The sequence below is a fragment of the Ranitomeya variabilis genome, chromosome 8 (genome assembly GCF_051348905.1).
Source record: "Ranitomeya variabilis isolate aRanVar5 chromosome 8, aRanVar5.hap1, whole genome shotgun sequence".
NCBI lineage: Eukaryota > Metazoa > Chordata > Amphibia > Anura > Dendrobatidae > Ranitomeya > Ranitomeya variabilis.
The window spans coordinates 181903085-181915479 of record NC_135239.1 but is presented as its reverse complement, the minus strand read 5'-3'; the positions used below and the strand labels follow the sequence as shown (position 1 = coordinate 181915479).

At 41.1% G+C, this 12395-nt stretch overlaps 1 protein-coding gene across 1 annotated transcript in view; it reads left to right on the top strand.

The window, feature by feature from the left end:
- Positions 1-12395, top strand: part of LOC143788249 (protein Wnt-7a) — a 61928-nt gene that overhangs the window by 47341 nt on the left and 2192 nt on the right. The gene's annotated exons all lie outside the window — the stretch shown is intronic.

Sequence of the window (12395 nt, the reverse complement as noted above, 5' to 3'; positions counted from 1 at the left end):
AGATCTCTAGGAGAGATTATGAGGATGTGAGAACACTTCTGCCATGTTATACTACATAGGAAGGTTAGACCTGACATTCGGGTTCTGGGTCTTCTCAACTGCAGCAGATAACAAGACATTAATGTCCTAAGTTATGGATGGGAATAAAAGAGAACAAAAGTCAGCAGATGAACTCTCCCCATGGTTCTTTTATCTGCTCCGGGTGTTCGCACACAATATTACTGATGGACATCATTTTCTTCCTCCCTTACAAATAGAACTGGTTTATATAGAAGACGCAACCTGTTTAAGATAAAGGAAGATTGTGGCCATTATTTTAAGGAGTTATAGAAATGGCTCTTTGTCCCCTTAAGGATTGCGAGAGCTTTTTACTGAAGAAATTGTCAGGTTTCGAACACCCATTTTAAAGAAGCACTACATTTTATAAGGGAACCACATTTAAAAAAAAAGACATTGAAAAACTGGAGCAAGTTCAGAGAAGAGCTACCAGGATGGTGAGCGGACTGCAAAGCATGTCCTACGAGTGGCTAAAGATGTGGGAATGTTTAGATTGTAGAAAAGAAGGCTAAGAGGAGACCTAATAGCTGTCTACAAATATCTGAAGGGATGTCACAGTGTAGAGGGATCATCATTATTCGCATTTGCACTTTTTGACAGTGAGGGTGATCAATGAGTGGAACAGGCTGCCATGAGAGGTGATGAGTTCTCCTTCAATGGAAGTCTTCAAACAGAGGCTGCACAGACATCTGTCTGAGATGGTTTAGTGAATCCTGCATTGAGCCGGGGGTTGGATACGATGACCCTTGATGTCTCTTCCAACTCTAACTTTCTATGATTCTATGAACCCTATTATGAGTCAATATAAGGGGTCCCTTGTTCCAGATCTTCATCTATGAGCCTTATCAGACAAAGAGAGGCTACAAAGTTTGTCTCTTGCTTTGGAGGACCCAGCATATCTATGCATTTTGTGGACAGTTTGTTCATTTCAATGTGTAATGCTCCATTTCTCCTGCGGAGGCGCTGCAGTAAAATGTAACACTCACTGCTGCATTCCTCCCTGTGACCAGCTAATCATTGGGCCCTCTTCTAACAAAAATAGGTTATCAAAAGGGCCATTTATGAATTGATCACTTGCTATTCAAAGATGTGTCTAAGAAAGTTTGACAAATCCAAATGGCATCCAACAAACCCCATTACTTACAAGTTATGCTGCTTTATTTTTGCCAGCCTTAGGGGTGTTCAACTCATCCCTACTAAAAATGGCATCACCAACTACGATGGCATTGGAGTCAACACTTGATGGCCAAACCTTTGGAGAGGATACTGTGTTGGATCCAGCTACATTTTCTAGTGTTCTGATTGACCAGTATTATATTGGCAATGTTATTTGACTATTTGTAAACTCTATTTTCATTTATTTTTTGGAAGTTATGTGATGGTACAAAGCGGTGGTGTCAATTGAAGGTATTGCACAGGGCACCAGCCACCTTTAGACTGGTCAGGTTGGCAGATTTTATTCTAAATCATCCCTAAGTTTTTGACCAGCATCCCGCACAAATACTCAAAATGCAAAACTTCCCGTTGTATCGTAATTCCCCTCCAAACTATTGCTAAGTATTCACTCATTTTCCATAGATACTCAATTAACATACCAAAGAAACGTACAGAAATTGATAACATGAAGTCCTTGTCCGTCAGAAAGATTTATGACTCCCGGTTTCTTTCACGAGACCTACAGTAAATGACAGGTTCAAAATAGTATGATATGAATGTATACGTGTAAGTTCATGCTTGGTGCTTCAGGCTGAGTTGCTGTTTGGTTGCATAGTTGGAAATGTTGTACAGGACAGTTTATTGGAAGTGTCTGAACTCCCTCTTCTCAGGTCAAGACAGTAAAGGTAATTATCAAGGAATTGTCCAACCCTAAGATAGCATTTCTGGAATTTTTAAGAAGCATTTCAATAGATAATAATATATATAAAATATCTATTAGATATTACATTTCAATGCCCTTTTATACACATAGGCATGAAGTTCTAAGCCACTTGTCAACACCTGGATCCTTCATACAGGGTTGTCCATGAGTATTTAACCTGTCCCCGTGTGACCTAAAATCCCAATGGCTGCAAACAAACATATTTCTTATTGAATTTCATTATATTTTTTGTTTTGAAGCCAACATATCACTGACTATTACGTGATTCAATGTATTTGTACCCTGTTTTCTTCCATTACCGTTCTATCCGATTGGCCCCTCTTCCAGGCACTGGAAGAGGGGCCAATTCAGGTAAATCATCACCATATTTCCTCCAGGTGGAGATTGTGAAGGGTCCGTGATGATTGGTCCAAACCAATACCTGGAGCTGATCGGAAGGAAAGTCACCAGAAGAACACAGTATGGAGACTCGTTGAATCACTTGACCTGTTTAGAAGCATGATATTATAATAAAATACAATTAGAAATATACTTGTTCATAGCTGATAGGAACAATTGGAAAAGATTATAAAATAGTGGACATCCTCTTTATATTATCTGTCCCTACTGACCAAGACTGTATTACATTGTAGGCGAAAGAGAAAAATAGTGCTATGTTTCCACTATCTAAGGCTCTTCACCAGCTGTCTCAGCATAATTCACAGCAGTGTCTGTTACTGGCTTGAAAGTTCTGATACTTGGATTAGGGCTGTCCCGTAAAGGCTAGTTATCACCTGTCCACTTGCTGATCAGTGTATGTTCCACATTTGGGTCCGCACCGTTTGGTAGGTGGGGGAATCTTGTCCTCAATGGGAAACTTTTATCCCCATTACAAAATGGCACGGTAGGTGGGACGTCCAACCACTACTCCATGTATTCTCGGAAAAAAATGAATGCAGCACTTGGCAGCCCCATAGGGAATGAATAGAGCACTGACGCTTCATTCTAATGGGGTCAAAAGGTCCCACATTCTGTATATCGGTGTGGATCCATTCCCAATCCATCCTGTGAATTAGTGATAACTTGTTTTACCAAATAACATTTACAAAGACTAGGACCTGAGCACCGTTATTTGCTTTAACAGTATTATTGGAGAACTACATGGCATTGTTACAGTATTTGGACATGATCTACAATATATGGACAAAAGTTTTGGTGCATATATCCTACTAATTGCATTTAGGTTCTTTATTTAGTGCATCTGCCCCCAGTGTATAACATCGAGTCCCTCGCCATGCCGTCTGCCTTTATTAACATGTAGCAAAGCGGCTGGTGGTAAAGAGCTCACTGATACCAGCTTGGGCCTGAAATAAGAGCCACTGGTGTAACAAGTCCATTCATAAGATTTCTTCTATGCAATATATTCCACAATCAAATCTGAATGTTATTATTGAAAAGGGGAAAAGTTTAGGAAACACAGCAACTCAACCGTGAAGTGGAGATCATGTAAAGTTACAGAATGGAGTCACCGAGTGCTGAGGAGCAGAGGGCAGAAAAGTCACCAACGCTCTGCTGACTCCATAACTGCAGAGTCCAGACCTCCTCTGTTATCAACATCAACTCAAAATTGTACCCCCACCAAGGGCATCATGTCCAGCGTTAGAGTGGTGTAAAGCTTCCCCCATGATGTTTCGTGGAGTGACGAATTATACTTCTGTATCTGGCAGTCCATTGGATGAGTCTGAGTTGGGAAAATGCCAAGAGAATGTGACTGCATTGTGCAACCTGTATAGTTTGGTGGAGGGGAAATAATGGTAGGGGCTTGTTTCTGAGGGGTCGACATCAGACCATTAGTTCCAGTGAGCAGAAATCTTAATGTTTCAGCATAAGACATTTTCGACAATTGAAGCTTCCAACATTGTGGGAATAGTTTGGAGAAGGCCTTTTTCTTTTCCCCATGACTGTGTCCAGTGCACAAGGTCTATAAAGACATGATTCTAGGAGTATGTTGTGAAAGAACATGACCATCACAGAGCCCTGACCTCAACCCCATCCAACAATGAAAATGAGTAACTTTTTAGTATCATATCACTCATATTGTGAAGCCAACAGAGTTGGACTGGGCTCATTGCCCACCAAAGGACATTTATTTCAGTGTCCAACCTATAACTAGACAGAACATTTGTGTGTCCATTCATTTGAACTGCCTTATGATTACCAGTAGAATGAATGGGTTGTCAATACCGCACAAAATGTAATGACGCCAACAAAAACTGGTCTTCTTCACTTCTAATCCCAAAATATGAAAAAGATGATATTGTGTCCTTAAAAGTCTAGTTTAGCAAAACTAAAATTGACGAAAATAAGTAAAAATGTAAAAGCCAGAATTGCTGTTTTTTGGTCTTCAAACTTCCCCCAAAAAGCTATACAGGGTAATAAAACATCCTATGTATTCAAAAGTGGTAACAATAAAAATTACAGTCCAAAAACAAGCTCCATCAACAGAAAAAGAAAAAAGTTATGGGTTTAAGAAAATGGTGGCACAAATCCAATTTTTTTTTTCACCACTGTTCTGAATTTTTTTTAAAAGAGATCCTGTGATAACAATTTGGCATGTTAAAGTAAATGCATGGCCATATAGCACTTTTATACAATTTAAATAGATACCATCAGTGAAGAAATCCATACCGTGGTTGTTTTTTAATCAGCATTTGAAGTTTTGGTGTAAGTAGCTCTAGGTGCATAGGGGTGGGAATGTGGGTAAGGTCTTTGGCTCCTGTCCGGTGCGTTTACATATCTATCAGCTATCTGGGTATAAACCTCTAGCTCCCCGACAGATTAATAAAAATACATTTTATTATTTTCCTGAGATGTATGCTAATCGTCATGGTCCAGTCCGATGGGTGCCGCATTTCTGGTTCAGTGCCTCCTCTTTCCCCATAATCGCCGGTCCTCCTGTCTTGATGGCCTTGGTTGACATCTCCTATGTCACCCTACCAGCGCTGCAAATCTGAAGCCTGAGCAATTGAAGCACAGACCAGCGCAGGCATGCTTCACTCTGCCCTCCTGACGAAGCCGATGACCCAGAAGTTAAGCCAGCGCATGACAATTAAAGGATGTTAGTCTGGACTCAGGCCTAAGCTTCAACTGCACATAACTTAGATTGGCAGCTCTCGGTGGATAACGTTGGAGATGTAATTCATGTTCATCAAGACAGGAGGGCCAGCAATTGCGGGGAGAGAGGTGATGTGGAAGACCGACCTGTGACATCCATCAGGCTGGACCACATCGATTAGCATAGAGCGCAGGAGATTTCTATAAGGTATTTTCATTGCTCGCTTGGAGTCATGTGTAAGATGGCTTAAAGGTGGTGCTTTTAGTTTAAAAAGGAAAAATCTGGTGACAAGTTCCCCTTAAGTGTTATTTTTTAACTGTGTTTGTCCGGTGTGTTTCAGAGTGCATAGTTAGAGGTATAAAGGCATTTAATACTATTCTAATTTAAACACTTCCTGCCTTTCCCCCTAAAAGGAAACCCCTATAGTCTAAGGATTGGTGAAGACACCAAACAAGGCTGTGGTCCTGGAAAAATTAAAATTATGTCTCCAATTTATTGTACCAACAATAAGGTTAGATTGAGCTGTGATGATCTCTAGCTCTTCTAGGGGTTTGTTAGCTATCAGAATAATACTACCATACAGAGATAAATATTTCCCCCATACAGTCATAACAGCATACCTATCATTTCAGAAGACTTTTCAAAATTATTTGTCATTAGCTGTCAAGAGTAGTAAAACTATTTCTGGCATTTGGATGACTTGTATTTTACAAGTACCAGCAATTTCCCCCCTGTATGTTCCATCACTAATTGTTAGTTTTCCTTGACCTCTGCTCCAAATTAGCTGCTCACATGCAGAAGAGGAGATTCAGCTCCCTTCCCTACTTGTAGCACATCCTCAGAGGCAGTATTGAGGATATTCTACAACATTAGTGAGCAGTGAAGCTGTGTATCCAGCTCTGGGGTGAGATAAAACACTTAAAAGCAGCTCAGTCTCCTTGTGTCTCTTTATTTCTTGTCAGCCTTCACCAATCCTTCTATCCTTCACCACTAGAGGTTTCAAAGCTGAAACCTGATCCCTCTTTGAGCTGTCAGTCCATCTTGTTTGTCACAATGAATTTTAGATGTGCAGTATGTCTGAGTGAATGATGAATTCAAGCTCAAGGGGGAGAAGATGAAATGATGCATACTGTAAGTGGAGAAAGAAACATTTTTCTGTTGTAAGATAGGAGAATCTTTACCACTGACTTTGAACGTATCCGTGGCCTGTGTAGGTACCCGATTCAGCGAAACAGCCTATCTTGACTCCGGTTTGCTGGGATATTTCTTACAGCTGGCAGATCAGTATTAGATTCCCATCTGATGCCTCCAGAACCCATTTCGAGTATCATTCTTTGAAGGAAAGGACCTATCCAAATTTTTTCAGGTCATCACGGAACCTGTAGAGTTCTAGATAGGAGCACTGCATTTGGAGAAAATCGTTTTTTTGTGCAGTCTGATATTTTTCACCCACTTCTACTAGGTCTTCCATGGCTGAGAACTCATGAGCCTGTGCTAGACTGGAGCTCCGGTGAAGTGCTTCATTGGAGACAGTTGTGTCATGAGAGGTGCCTGGTTCCTATACTTCCAGTTGGTCCACCAGTGTTGCCATTGTCTCCACCAGGTGATTGTTCCAATGGCCTGTTTCCTGAAAACCCCTCGCCTCAAGGATGTATCCTCAGTGAGACCAATTTGAAGATTGACCCGGAGAAGGTAACTTCTAGTTCCAAGATGAGAACAATAAGGCAGAAGCATCTTCCGAGCCTCTACTTGTTACTGACCAGGGGATAGCTAGTTTTACCCGGCTAAAAGAGACTCAGCAATTCAAGGTTCCTGTTCCTAAACCTACTCCATTCTGCTCCGAGGGTGTCCAGACAGTGAGAAGCATCCTGACCAAGAAGGTGGGAGATGTAACCTTTCTTCCAGTGGCTTAGAGAAAATGTGGTCCTGATGAGAGGTCGTGGGAGTTCAGGAAGAAGAATCTGGCTCCATCTTCTCTGCATGGAGTCCACTCAGGCTTGAAGAAGAGGGGGCTTAAAGGGGGAGTACTGTAACATCAATTGCCATTGCTGGCATTGTCTGTTCTTCTGCTCTCTCCATGTGGGGATGCCGACATACTCATCTCACTGGCCACAGGGGCATCTTCACACTCCTACCCCTTCTCCTGCACTCGCAGCAGAGGTTTCTGGCAGTGTGCCTAGTACGCAAGCACCCCCCTTCTCCTAAAAGATCAGTGCACATTGGCTGTGATGCATTTAGTAAAAGTGTACACCTGCAAGATGGCTTCCAGAAAATAGCTGTGCTTGAGCAACTCCTATAGTTAATTTGTTAGTGATGTTGGTGTGTGAAACTGTATGCTGCCAGGTACCCCGTCCTTTGTCTGTTATAGTTATTTCCTTATCCTGTGTAGTCTCATTAGTCTAGTATATTGTGTACGCGATTCTGTGGCCACTTTGGTGGTATCCAAACCGTGACACCACATACCTGAACAGTTTACCAAAAATCTGTGCCTGAACAAGAACGAGACAAGAACAATCGCTGAGTCCTTCCTGTCTGTGACTTCAATCCCGTGTCCCATCCAGCGAAATGAGCCCTGGGATGAGCAGCTTGCGTACCAGGACTGCCAAGGAGGGGAACCTGGCGGATACCTGCAGGTCAAGCCGGACTACACCATCTGGAGCTCCAGTGAACACCAGAAAGCCTCTTAGCTACGCCCATCCCAGGCAAGCCTGGTCCCATGGCACAGTGGGTCCACGAACCACGTACACCACCTTCGAGCATGACAGATACCATTATACAATTCCTAAATAATACTGCAACACCATGTCTACTTTCATTGTCAATACATAACAACTTAATAATTTTACCATATTATTAGTGAATAAAATCCCCCACAAAGACCATTGTTACCACGAGATCATGACAATACAGTAGTACCCTGGGGACCCTGTCCGGCAATTCATCCTGCCCAAACCACGGGCAGCATGATTTATACTGTGGTTTAGTCAGCATGAATCGCTTGACAGATTCCCTTTCAATCAAATGACATTGGAGTCATTCACTTTTACTGTCTTTTCCATCTGGGCCAGACCACCATGAACACTTTTTCCAGCGATGACCGATGTCTGTAGAATTTGTTACCCAAACATCTTTCCAGCAACCCCAACCTTTTCCAAATTTACCTAAATGGACCATCTCAATGGAACCAGACATTCATGTGCCTGTTGATGCTATATTTCCCCCTATTTTGCACCTACTATATTGTAATTTTATAATATATTGTAAAACAATATTAAATACTTTATTATAGTCTAGAATAATATTGTTTATTAAAGTTTGGCAACCTCTAGAAGATTATTGCACAATGTAATATAATCTAGAATAATATTAATACAGTATAGTAAAATCTTGAAATACCGTGGTATGATATAGTATATCATGATCCAGAATACAATTGAATAGTATAGTAATCTAGAATATTATTGTATATTAAAGTATACAGTATAAGCCCCCACATAGCACCCCCAATATACAGTATGAGCTCCCACACAGTACCCCTATATATAGTATGAGCCCCCACATAGCCCCTGTATACAGTGAGCCTCCACATAACTCCATATATACATTATGAGCCCCACATAGCCCTCTATGCACAGTATGTGCCCTCACATAGCCTCCTATATAAAGTATGAGCCCCCACATAGCATCTCTTTATACAGTATGAGCCTCCATATAGCCTCTCTTTATACAGTTTGAGCCCCCCAATACCCACCTATATACAGTATGAGCAACCTATATACAGTATAAGCCCCCATATAGTCCTTAATATACCGTACAAGCCTCCACATAGCCTGCTATATACAGTGGGAACCCCCACATAGTTCACTATATTCAGAATAAGCCCTCACATAGCTTCCTATGTACAGGCAGATATCCAATACTCAAACAAAAGAGCACATACTCGCCCCGCTCCTATTTCCCCGGCACTCTGCTCCAGTCTCCAGTGCACTGACTCTCTGCAACAGCAGACGAAATGCATCTGCTCTCTCAGTCCCGAGGACGCAGATAGATGTCTTATCTGTTCTGGACGTGGACGGCAAAGGGCATGGTGTGGCCCGTTTTTAGGCATTCGGCTGTCTCAGTCCGGAACAGCCTGAGGTCTGGTCTAGAATATTGAATACAATAGTAATGTATAGCCTAACGTAGAATAGTATTATTTTACTATTTTATTGTATTGCAAAATATTGTGTTACTATACAGTATTGTATAATGCAATATTGAGTATACTAGCATCATAAATTACATAGTCTAGAATATTATTGTATAATATAAGTATAGCATATAGTCTTGGATATAAGACTATAGCATAATATCTCTTCCCTTTGCAATGTGCTCCATTTTATACAGTTTGATTTATATAAATATTTCGGCCAAATACAACATTTAGTAGAACAGGGAAGAAAATAGACACATAACCTGTCTGGGTTCATGATAAAAAGGTTTGGCAAATAATTGGTTTAGAAGGGACACCAAATCCACACAGTGGTCCTTTGCCAGGTATGAGACACCCGGAATGCTCTGAGCTCACCGAGCTCCTGAGTCAGCTGGCATATTGTGTGATATAGGAGCTCCATGGACGGCGGGCTCTTTCGCTTGTTGATCCACTTGACCAGCACACTCAGCTTTTTCCAATCAAACTGTTTATTCCATCAGAGCATCACCATTGTCTGCAGCTTGACTGCTAACGAAATACGTTAATAGGAAATTTACACTGTTTGGAAGAGGCGCGTTAGGCACACATGAATGGATAGACAATATATTGACAGTTTCAATTAGCAGCTCCACTGAGTACTTGGATTCTGGCTGGAAAGCACTAAGATTTGCTTTTTCTTTGTTTCCTTTTATTTTAAATCACATCAAGCCAGACTGATATAATATTATTAAAAGTAACAATAATAAAATGTAAAAAATGGCAAACATACTCATTTTGAACATCGTATGATATTATTATTTACAGTGGGTATGGAAAGTATTCAGACCCCTTCAAATTTTTCACTCTTTGTTTCATTGCAGACATTTGGTAAATTCAAAAAAGTTCAATTTTTTCTCATTAATGTACACTCTGCACCCCATCTTGACTGAAAAAAAACAAATGTAGAAATGTTTGCAAATTTATTTAAAAAGAAAAACTGAAATATCACATGGTCATAAGTATTAAGACCCTTTGCTCAGCCGCTCATATTTAAGTCACATGCATTTCCTTGTGATCCTCGTTGAGATGGTTCTACTCCTTCATTGGAGTCCAGCTGTGTTTAATTAAACTGATAGGACTTGATTTGGAAAGGCACACACCTGTCTATATAAGACTTCACAGCTCACAGTGCATGTCAGACCAAATGAGAATCATGAGGCCAAAGGAACTGGCCAAGGAGCTCAGAGACAGAATTGTAGGAAGGCACAGATCTGACCAAGGTTTCAAAAGAATTTCTGCAGTACTCAATGTTCCTAAGAGCACAGCGGCCTCCATAATCCTTAAATGAAAGAAGTTTGGGACCACCAGAAGTCTTCCTAGACATGGCCATCCAGACAAACTGAGCAATCGTGGGAGACGAGCCTTGGTGAGAGAGGTACGGAAAAACCCCAAGATCACTGTGGTTGAGCTCCAGAGATGCATAGGGAGATGGGAGAAAGTTCCACAAAGTCAACTATCACTGCAGCCCTCCACCAGTTGGGCCTTTATGGCAGACTGGCCCACAGGAAGCCTCTCCTCAGTGCAAGACATATGAAAGCCTGCATAGAGTTTGCTAAAAAACATATGAAGGACTCCCAGACTATGAGAAATAAGATCTCTGGTCTGATGAGATGAAGGTAGACCTTTTTGGTGATAATTCTAAGCGGTATGTGTGGAGAAAACCAGGCACTGCTCATGACCTACCCAAAACAATCCCTACAGTGAAACATGGTGGTGGCAGCATCATGCTATGGGGGTGTTTTTCAGCTGCAGGGACAGGAAGACTGGTTGTCATTGAAGGAAACATGAATGCGGCCAAGTACAGAGATATCCTGGATGAAAACATCTTCCAGAGTGCTTTGGACCTCAGAGTTGGCTGAAGGTTCACCTCCCAACAAGACAATGACCCTAGGCACACAGCTAAAATAACAAAGGAGTGGCTTCAGAATAACTTATTGACTGGCCCAGCCAGAGCCCTGACCAAAACCCATTTGAGTATCTCTGGAGAGACCTGAAAATGGCTGTATACCAACGTTCACCATCCAACCTGATGGAACTGGAAAGTGTCTGCAAGGAAGAATGGCAGAGGATCCCAAAATCCAGGCGTGAAAAACTTGTTGCATCATTCCCAAGAAGACTCATGGCTGTTCTAGCTCAAAAGGTGCTTCTACTCAATACTGAGCAAAGGGTCTGAATACTTATGACCATGTGATATTTCAGTTTTTCTTTTTTAATAAATTTGCAAAAATTTCTACATTTCTTTTTTTTCAGTCAAGATGGGGTGCAGAGTGTACATTAATGAGAAAAAAATGAACTTTTTTGAATTTACTAAATGGCTGCAATGAAACAAAGAGTGAAAAATATAAAAGCGTCTTAATACTTTCCGTACCCACTGTACTTTTAAAGTACCATTGATTCAATGGTGTGGTACATGTAAAAAGGGTTTACATACAATATACATATATAAATTGCATTGAACAAACTAACAATGACAGACTGGTAGAGAGGGGAGAGCCTACAGGGTAATGGGGAGGAGACAGCAGCTCCGGTTGTGGCTAGGTGACAGCTGGGTTATTGCAGGCAGTAGGCACTTTCCTGAAGACATGAGTTTTCAGGTTGCATCTGAAGGTTCCAAGTGTGGGAAATAATCGGACTTGTTTGGAGGCAGAATTCCAGAGGATTTGGGCATGCTCAGGAAAAATCTTGAAGGTGATTGGATGAGAAACATACTAAAGCAGAGGAGAGAAAGAGGTCTTGTGAGGACCAGAGATAACGTGTGGGGAAGTATTGGTAGAATAGTTCAGAGATATACGGAGGAGACAGATTATGGATACATCCTTGTAGATCATTGTTGCTAGTTTAAACTGGATTTGTTAGGGATGTTAAAAAGGAGGACCTGGAGTCAAGATTAAGCTAAAAAGTTAACTATTTTATTGATTACACAGAAGTAATAATCTCACAACATATATTAATCTTTAATTATAGGTACAATTGTGATGTATTCCCAAGGTAAAAAAAAGATTGGCCAAGGAACAGATCAGGACATGATTCATAAAAATGCTTACAATGAAAAGACCTGCAGTTTTAATAGCGGGACAGATGTGTAGTTTGAGGCAAATTATTCCTTTAATCCATAGTGGAAAAGAGAGTATGAA